We start from the raw sequence: 10,621 nt of genomic DNA, 5'->3' as shown, positions 1-10,621 counted from the left end.
ACTCTAAAATATCCTATTCATATTCTGTATTAATTTTCCACTTCAACTGAAGTCAATAGTAAATAAAATTGGATACAGAACTGAATTTTTATATCTGGGCAATGGTAATTTTCATGGTTGAAGGGAGTTGAGTAGAGTGACTCAGCTAAGATCCAGGGAGTGTCCTCTTGAGTCATTATAAAATCGTGTAGAGGATATCCTCTACCTCTGATTTCCATTTTGGTGCCCTGATAGAGTTGAAGAAGTCATCATACCAACAGTTGGAGAGAAAGCAGGCATTGGAGTGAAAGAATTAGAGTAGTGACAGATGAATTTTACAATGAGGAATATCATTTTCCTGTTATTGTGCATATGGTAATTATCAAAGAGAGCACATATGTTTTCACGGGCATGGTCCATGACTGCTTTAAGTTGGGGCATGATGCCATTTGATAAAATATCTGCACACTGTCAACTTGGCGCCATCTGTCCATGAGGCAGCTCAAGAGAATAATGCATCTGTGACTTGACTGATACATATACACACAGCTGTTTGACTTAAGTTACAGATGTCCTTAGTAGAAGATTTGCAATGATCCAGTCAGAACATTAAGAGGTTGTGATCTTAACTGGCAGAGAAAGCATCTTTTGGAAGTGGGCAGAAGGTCTGCTTGCAGCTTATGGCAAAATTCTTTGACAAGTTCCTTTACAAAGCAAAGATATTTCAGGAACTCAGTCCTGCCGTTAGGAGAAACTCAGGCATCGAATCTGGCGTGTATAAATGAGCTTTCAGTGATGCCTCATCAGTGTAAATTCTCTATTCTATTGCTCCAACCTTCTTTCAAGGGTTAAATGTAACAGAAAACCCACTGTTCCTTTACTGGAGGTGAAGCTGTCGGTGGAGAACTAAATGGCAGCAGTGCAGAGTAGAGCTTTAGGGCAGATGGTAAAGCAGGTGCAAACAGTGGGAACTGAATACAAAATACTCCGTAATAGCATTTCAAAATCAACAACATAACTTCTATTTATATTGTACTTTAACTGCAGCAAGACATGTTCATGATGTTCACAGGCACTGCAAGCTGCATAGGGATAAATTTGGGCAGGTGACCTGTATACTTTTGGGAACATGTTTGAAAAGAAGAATGAATGTTAGTGGGAGTTAGGAATAATTGTAGAATTTAGGACCTTATTAATCAAAGAGCTTTACCAACAATAGAAAGATTTAATTTGGGGTTATCAAGCAATCTAAAATCTTGTACGCTTGTAAGAGAAAACAGAGGTAAGGAGAAAAGCAGCAAAAAGTTTTATAAACTGTAAACTGTAATGGTAAAGCAACTATAACTAAAAATGGTTGTCACAATGCACTTAAGAAAATATGAAGGAGACACTGGGCATAGTCATTTTGCTTAGACAGCCACTGTCCAGATGCAACACATACCTGAAGCATTCCCTAGAACAATTAACCTATGTACCGCTGTGCAGTACAAAATCTGCTGGAGTTCAGAACACATGGACAGATCTGACTTGCTGTTCATACTTGGACTTGCCATTGAATCCGGGGGCCTCCAGAAAACTTTGCTTTATAGCCAGGCCCAGATGATCCTCAGCTTTATTCCAGGTACAGCTTTAGTGTTTTTCATAATTTTAAAATGTTTATATTTTATTAATAGTTTAGGGATATTTTTTATTTTAATTATTTAAATCAACTTCAACTGTCTAAATGTAGCATGACCACCATGGCAGTGCTGGGCACAGACTTTTGTCTTCTGGAGGGCTATGGGTGCTTGTGGCCTGCTCCATTTCCTGCAACAGCAAGGCTTTAAGATGTTTGGGGGAAAAAGTTGGTGTGACCACAGGATACAGCATGGGTGGTGAGCACATGTAGCTGGCCCAGATCACACATGAACTAATCATTGTTGCAGCTGTAGCATTGGATTCATATTCTCACCACCAAAACAAATGGTGTTTGATGTTATCAGCTAAAGTGAGTTCCTATCACAATTGTTTCCAGTGTCCATTATCTACCCCATTCACTGAACTATGGTCTACATTACATGGAATATGGATAGAATGTAAGCCCAAAGTTCCTCATAAAACATACTTATTCAAAAAGGACAAGAAATTTGTATAAGTTTTCCTTTTTTTAAAAAAAATTGTTTTGCGACATGACATACTTCCAGCATCATATATGGAGCAATTAAAAACTTATCATTGCTCTCCAGTATGGGTTAAAATCAATTGCCTTCAAAGCTACTATCGATCAATAATGTCATTTATTACCATGAATGAATGTAAATTCCCATTTGACATTCATTCATAATTACTGTATCATTTATTGTCACTGGGAAATCAAAAAAGAAATGCACTTGTGAAGTGTTTTCAATGTATGCCATTTAATATCAGCAACTAAACTTTACATTGGTATGAAGTTAATGGGCTATGAAAGGTAAATTTTAATGAAGCTATGAATGTCAACATTGGCACCTGTGAATTCAAAACTATTTTTATATCAATTTTACAGAATTTTTGATTCAGAAAAGAACCCAAAATATTGAAGAGAAAAACAGTGAGGCAAGAATGTGGATTTTGAGGAGATTACCAAAAACTTCTTAAAAGATATGTGTTTTAAGGATAAATATAAAGGATTAGACAGAGTAAATTAGAGAATAAATTCATGTATATAAAAGATATATGCATCCCAAAGAGGAAGAAGTATTTTAAAGGAAAGATGACACAACCATGGCTGACAAGAGAGGTCAAAGCCAACGTAAAAGACAAAGAGAGGGCATATAATAGAACAAAAAAATTAATGGGAAGTTAGAGGATTGGGAAGCTTTTAAACACCAACAGAAAGCAAATAAAGTCATTAAGAAGTTAAGATGAAACACAAAAGTAAGCTAGCTAGTAATGTTAAAGAATACCAGAAGTTTCTTCAGATGCATAAAGTGTAAAAGGGAAGCGAGAGTAGCTATCAAACCACTGGAAAATGACACTGGAGAGGTAGTAATGGGGGACAAGGAAATAGCAGATAAACTGAACAAATATTTTGCATTAGTCTTCACTTTGGAAGACTGTAGCAGTATGGTGGAAGCTCCAGGTGTCAGGGGTCATGAAGTGTGTGAAGTTACCATTGCTAGAGAGAATGTTCTTGGGAAAGTCTGAAGGTAGATAAGTCTCCAGGACCAGATGCTGTACACCCCAGGGTTCAGAAAGAGATGGCTGAAGAGATCGTGGAGGTTTTAGTAATCTTTTAAGAATCAGTAGATTCTGGAATGGTTCCTGAAGTCTGGAAAATTGCAAATGTCACTCCACTCTTCAAGAAGGGAGAGAGGCAGAAGAAAAGAAATTATATGCCAGTTAGTCTGACCTCCATGATTGGGAAAATGTTGGATTACTTATTAAGGATAAGGTGTTAGGGTACTTGAAAGCACACGATAAAATAGGCCGTAGTCAGGATGGTTTCCTTGAGGGAAAATCTTACCTGACAAATCTGTTGGAATTCTTTGAAGAAATAACAAGCAAGATAGTCAAAGGATTTTCAGAAGGCCTTTGACAAAGTGCCACACATAAGGTTGCTTTACAAGCTAGGAGTCCATAGTATTACAGGAAAGATTCTAGCATAGATCAAGCAATGGCTGTTTGGCAGGAGGCAAAGAGTGGGAATAAAGGGAGACTTGGCTGCCGGTGACTAGTAATGTTCCAGAGGGGGTCTGTGTTGGAACCATTTCTTTTTACATTATATATCAATGATTTGGATGATGGAATTGATGGCTTTTTTGCAAAGTTTGCAGATGATATGAAGATAGGTGGAGAGGCAGGTAACTTTGAGGAAGTAGAGAGGCTACAGAATGAATTAGACAGATTAGGAAATTGGGCAGAAAATGTGTGGAATACAATGTTGGGAACTATATAGTCATGCACTTTGGTAGAAGAAATGAAAGGGTTGACTATTTTCTAAGCAGGAAGAAAATACAAAATAACTGAGGTGCAAGGGGATTTGGGAGCCCTTGTGCAGGATTTATTAAAGGTTACTTTGCAGGATTAGTCTGTGGTGAGGAAGGCAAATGCGGTATTAGCGTTCATTTCAAGAGGATTCGAATATAAAAGCAAGGATATAATATTGAGATTTTATAAAGCACTGGTGAGGCCTCATTTTGGAGTATTGTGAGTAGTTTTGGGCCCCTTATCCTAGAAAAGATGTGCTGAAACTGGAGAGGGTTCAAAGGAGGTTCACGAAAATGATTCCAGAATTGAACGGCTTGTCACATGAAGAGCGTTTGATGGCTCTGGACCTGTACTGACTGGAATTCAGAAGGATGAGGGGTGACCTCATTGAAACCTATCGAATGGTGAAAGACCTTGAAGGAGTGGTTGTGGAGAGGATGTTTCCTATGATGAGAGAGTCCAAGACCAGAGGATACAGCCTCAGATTAGAGGGATATCCTTTAAGAATGGAGATGAGGAGGAATTTCTTTAACCAGTGAGTGGTGAATCTGTGGATTTCTTTGCCACAGGCAGCAATGGAGGCCAAGTCTTTGTGTATATTTAAGACTGAGATTGATAGATTTGTGACTGGTCACGGCATGAAAGGATATGGAGAGAGGGCAGGAGATTAGGATTGAGAGGAAAATTAGATCAGCCATGATGAAATGGGGGAGCAAACTCAATGGACCAAATAGCCTAATTCTGCTCCTGTATCTTATGGTCTTATAAGTAATTCAAGCTGCAACTCCAGCTGCAACTGACAATGACAAGTCAGAAGGTGGAGTAAGAATGTTTGCAGAGAAAGTTGAGGGAGGCCATGATGACTTAGTAGTGTGGGCTCAAAATTGGTTTACCCAGAGGGTACTGGTGGAGAAATGTTATTTCAGTTGAAGCTCTGTCCTTCCTTCCTTGCACCCCTAACTCCTGGTGGAGTCGTCGGGGCACCGTCATGACAAGTTTTGTTCCATCTGTCACAGTTGTGTGCCAGAGCCTGGGTCACCGCAAATGTTTTCCCTGTCCATTCTTTAATGTCGTCCATCCATCTTTTCCTCTGTCTGCCTCTCCTTCTTTTCCCCTCTACAGTTCCTTGTAGAACGGTCTTTGCAAGGCCACTGGAGCTTGTTACATGGCCGTACCATCTCAGCTTTTTTTTCTTCACCATTGTGAGAAGGTTTTCATGGGGGCCAATGTGGTGCTGGATGGTCTTGCAGACCTGCTCGTTTGTGATGTGGTCCAAGTCTGAGATGCCCAAGATGTTGCGATAGCATCTCATTTCCAATGCCTGTATCTTCCTCTGTAGCTCTGCTGTGAGTGTCCATATCTCGTATGCATACAGGAAGATGGAGAATACCAATGCATGCAGGAGTCTGATCTTGTACTTCACGGTGATGTTGCTGTCCCTCCATATTGTCTTGAGTTTGGATAGTGCAGTCATTGTCTGTGCGGTTCTTGCCAGGACTTCTGGTCTTGAACTTTCATCACTGATGATTACCCCCAGGTAGTTGAACTGCTGCACTGTCTCAAGTTTCTGACCATGGACTGAGATGTCTGTTGTGATGGCACCATTGGCATTTGCCATGAGCTTGGTTTTCCCGGCACTTATTTCCATTCCAGACTTTGTGGAGGCTCTGTCAGGATGGCTGACCAGGTTGGCCGGGTCGTCCTTTTTTCCTGCAAGTCCATCAATGTCGCCAGCAAATCGTAGGTTTGTGATGTTCCTCCTTCCCATGCTGACTGTGCCCATGTGATCTTCAAGGGCAACACTCATGATTTGTTCCACACAGGAGATGTGAAATGGGGGATTAGTGTGCAAACTTAAAGCACACGGTATTGGCGGTAAGGTATTGGTGTGGGTGGAGAATTGGTTAGCAGACAGGAAGCAAAGAGTGGGAATAAACGGGACCTTTTCAGAATGGCAGGCGGTGACTAGTGGGGTACCGCAAGGCTCAGTGCTGGGACCCCAGTTGTTTACAATATATATTAATGACTTGGATGAGGGAATTCAATGCAGCATCTCCAAGTTTGCGGATGACACGAAGCTGGGTGGCAGTGTTAGCAGTGAGGAGGATGCTAAGAGGATGCAGGGTGACTTGGTTAGGTTGGGTGAGTGGGCAAATTCATGGCAGATGCAATTTAATGTGGATAAATGTGAAGTTATCCACTTTGGTGGCAAAAATAGGAAAACAGATTATTATTTGAATGGTGGCCGATTAGGAAAAGGGGAGGTGCAACGAGACCTGGGTGTCATTATACACCAGTCATTGAAAGTGGGCATGCAGGTACAGCAGGCGGTGAAAAAGGCGAATGGTATGCTGGCATTTATAGCGAGAGGATTCGAGTATGGGAGCAGGGAGGTACTACTGCAGTTGTACAAGGCCTTGGTGAGACCACACCTGGAGTATTGTGTGCAGTTTTGGTCCCCTAATCTGAGGAAAGACATCTTTGCCATAGAGGGAGTACAAAGAAGGTTCACCAGATTGATTCGTGGGATGGCAGGACTTTCATATGAAGAAAGACTGGATGAACTGGGCTTGTACTCGTTGGAATTTAGAAGATTGAGGGGGGATCTGATTGAAACGTATAAAATCCTAAAGGGATTGGACAGGCTAGATGCAGGAAGATTGTTCCCAATGTTGGGGAAGTCCAGAACGAGGGGTCACAGTTTGAGGATAGAAGGGAAGCCTTTTAGGACCGAGATTAGGAAAAACTTCTTCACACAGAGAGTGGTGAATCTGTGGAATTTTCTGCCACAGGAAACTATTGAGGCCAGTTCATTGGCTATATTTAAGAGGGAGTTAGATATGGCCCTTGTGGCTACGGGGATCAGGGGGTATGGAGGGAAGGCTGGTGCAGGGTTCTCAGTTGGATGATCAGCCATGATCATAATAAATGGCGGTGCAGGCTCAAAGGGCCGAATGGCCTACTCCTGCACCTATTTTCTATGTTTCTATGTTCCAGCAAGACGTTGAAGAGAGTGGGGGAGAGGAGGCAGCCCTGACGGACTGCTACAGAGGTACAGAGCCACTCCCTGATGGCGCCCTGAGCGAGTACTGCACTGGTTGCCTTGGCGTAAAGCTGATGAATCAGCTTCTGCCCCATGTTGAACTTCTTCATAGTGGCCCATAAGGCATCATGCCAGACTCTGTCAAACGCCTTCTTGAAGTCTATGAAGATGTGGTAGAACTCTCTGTGGTGTTGAAGGTGTTTCTCACCAAGGGTGCGGAGGTTGAAAATCTGCTCAGTAGTATTTCTGCCCTTACGGAAGTCTGCTTGTTCCTCGGCAATGATGCCTTCTGCTTGAGGTCTCAGTCTGTTCAGGATGATTCTGAGCACTACCTTGCTCACACGGCTGATCAAACTGATGGTATGGTAATTCTGGTAAAGTTGGAGATTGCCTTTCTTGGGAAGCACAATGATCAAGGACTGAGTCCAAGGTGTCGGCCATTCACCTGTCTGCCAAATCTTATGGCATATCTATCGTGGCCTCTCCTCCATGCTTCAGCAATTCAGCAGGGATGTTGTCAACTCCTGCTGACTCTCCACACTTCAATGATCGTATTGCAGCTTCAACTTCTTCATGCATGATTGGATAGTCATCCTCACTGGAAAATCCCTGCACATTCAGCACGCTTGGATCCCCTTTGCTCCGGTAGTTGTACAGTTCTGAACAGTACTCTGTCCACCTTTCCATTGTTTCCTTTTCTTCTGTGAGACTCCTGCCATCTTTGTCTTGGATGGTGTTCACTTTGGCTTATTCTTCTTTGGTAAGATCTTTCATCAGTTGAAATGCCTTCTTTGTGTTGTTGTTGGAGAGGCTGTCTTCAATGTCCACACATTGTTCAGCTGTCCATCTTTGCTTTGCTTCCTTCATTTCCCTCCTGATTTCCTTGTTGATTTTCCTGTATTCTGTTCTTCCCTCTGCTGTGTTTTTATGTTTCTTTAATTTCCTTCTTGTATCACACATATCCAGCATCTTGTTAGTGACCCATGGTTTAGACAAGGCTTTTCCCCAGAATCTGGCTTGCTGTTGTCATGGTTTTACAAATGACAAGGAGGAGCCGAAGATTCTCCAAGAAATTCTTAAACTTTAATTTGTAAATCAAAGCTGAGACAGTCAGTGGGCTAGCCTCTGAATGCCTGCCTGCCTGTTTCACACAGCATTCTTCATAATCCCCCTTCTCGCTTAATTGCATTAGCATATCGCTGTAAGTTTTACTCTAACTAATAAATCAATCACTCCATCTCTTTACTTGGCTACATTCATTTTTCTCAAGGACTCAAAAGTACACAGGTTTCATTCTAGCTAATGAATCAATGGTTACATAGTGAAATACCATAGGAATCCCCTACACACTCAATAACAGACACTTAATGCATAGTAAAGGCATAGTAAACACCTGAATAAACACTTGATACGCAATAAAAGCACACTTAAATAAACACTTAGAAAACAGAGTGTTACAATGTTTTCCAATACTGTTTCCGTCATCACTATGTTAAAGTTATTTGTGGTGGTCTCCAGGTCAGAATAGATGGCGGGAGGAGAAGATGGCGATGCAACGCTGCACGCGCGGCCTCTCCGGTGATGAATATCTGTTATCTATCAAGTAGGGTGCCATGCACAATTCTGATTTGATGGAAGCAGATGTGAGAACACGGAGGAACATCTGGTGAAACTTCTGAAATGCCTGTTTTGCTGCCGCCGCTACTGTGTGATCCGAAATCTCTGGAGGAGAAGGCCCCGAATCCTCGGCTTTGCCTGTTGCTTGGCAGCCGGGGCCGGAGTCAAAGTGCTCGGCAGAGATGGTGCTCGGTGCTTGGTGTCGGAGGGCTGGTTGGAGGCTTGAAGTTTTCGGACAGACTCGGAGATGGACTGTGGTTGGGTGCTTCCAGGATGCTGCATCGGCAAGTTTGAGGCACTGGAAACTCATGGCAGGGAGAGTTTCTCCCTTGTACCGTCTGCGTGAGATGTTGGGGCTATCGGGTCTTTGAGACTTTTTTTTTTACCGTGCCCATGGTCTGCTGTTATCAAGTTGCTTTGCACTGTTGTAACTATATGTTATAATTATGTGTTTTTGGTCAGTTTTAGTTTTGGTCTGTCTTGTGTTTCTGTGATATCATACCAGACGAACATTGCATCATTTTCTTACTGCATGCATTTCTAAATGACAATAAATGAGTACTGAGTGTCTTCATAATCTAATCTAATCTAAACATCAAAGAGGAGTATTGGTGCAAACTTCCCCGCCATTCCCCCACCCCCACAATTGCTGCCTGAAATTCTTCAGAGATGGCGGGATCTTTCAGTTTTTCAAGGTTGAATCTCAGCCGGCTGTTTTTTGGCTTGTCGATTCTCCTCAAGCGCACTCTGATGTTCATCATGACAAAGTCATGGTCACTGCCCACGTCTGCGCCTGGCAATGTTCTGGTCTTCAGTCCGTTCACATCAGATTTGTGCCGTCTTTGCACCGGGATGTAATCAACCTGGTGATGTTGACCACTGGGGGCATGCCAGGTCCATCTTCGGGATGCTTTGTGCTCTCCAACTGTGTTCGACAGCACCATGCTGTTATAACCGGCAAATTCCAGCAGGAGTAGTCCCCTCTCATTGGAGATGTCATTGGTATTCAGCAGGAATCAGAGTGGTGACCTCTGTTGCTTATGATGGATATAATGACCGGGATAGAAACATAGAAACATAGAAAATAGGTGCAGGAGTAGGCCATTCGGCCCTTCGAGCCTGCACCACCATTTATTATGATCATGGCTGATCATCCAACTCAGAACCCCGCCCCAGCCTTCCCTCCATACCCCCTGACCCCCGTAGCCACAAGGGCCATATCTAACTCCCTCTTAAATATAGCCAATGAACTGGCCTCAACAGTTTCCTGTGGCAGAGAATTCCACAGATTCACCACTCTCTGTGTGAAGAAGTTTTTCCTAATCTCGGTCCTAAAAGGCTTCCCCTCTATCCTCAAACTGTGACCCCTCGTTCTGGACTTCCCCAACATCGGGAACAATCTTCCTGCATCTAGCCTGTCCAATCCCTTTAGGATTTTATACGTTTCAATCAGATCCCCCCTCAATCTTCTAAATTCCAACGAGTACAAGCCCAATTCATCCAGTCTTTCTTCATATGAAAGTCCTGCCATCCCAGGAATCAATCTGGTGAACCTTCTTTGTACTCCCTCTATGGCAAAGATGTCTTTCCTCAGATTAGGGGACCAAAACTGCACACAATACTCCAGGTGTGGTCTCACCAAGGCCTTGTACAACTGCAGTAGTACGTCCCTGCTCCTGTACTCGAATCCTCTCGCTATAAATGCCAGCATACCATTCGCCTTTTTCACCGCCTGCTGTACCTGCATGCCCACTTTCAATGACTGGTGTATAATGACACCCAGGTCTCGTTGCACCTCCCCTTTTCCTAATCGGCCACCATTCAAATAATAATCTGTTTTCCTATTTTTGCCACCAAAGTGGATAACTTCACATTTATCCACATTAAATTGCATCTGCCATGAATTTGCCCACTCACCCAACCTATCCAAGTCACCCTGCATCCTCTTAGCATCCTCCTCACTGCTAACACTGCCACCCAGCTTCATGTCATCCGCAAACTTGGAGATGCTGCATTTAATTCCCTCATCCAAGT

Source organism: Mobula hypostoma, chromosome 6 (assembly GCF_963921235.1).
Source record: "Mobula hypostoma chromosome 6, sMobHyp1.1, whole genome shotgun sequence".
NCBI lineage: Eukaryota > Metazoa > Chordata > Chondrichthyes > Myliobatiformes > Myliobatidae > Mobula > Mobula hypostoma.
The sequence above is the reverse complement of the archived record's forward strand: the minus strand, read 5'-3'. Positions refer to the sequence as shown.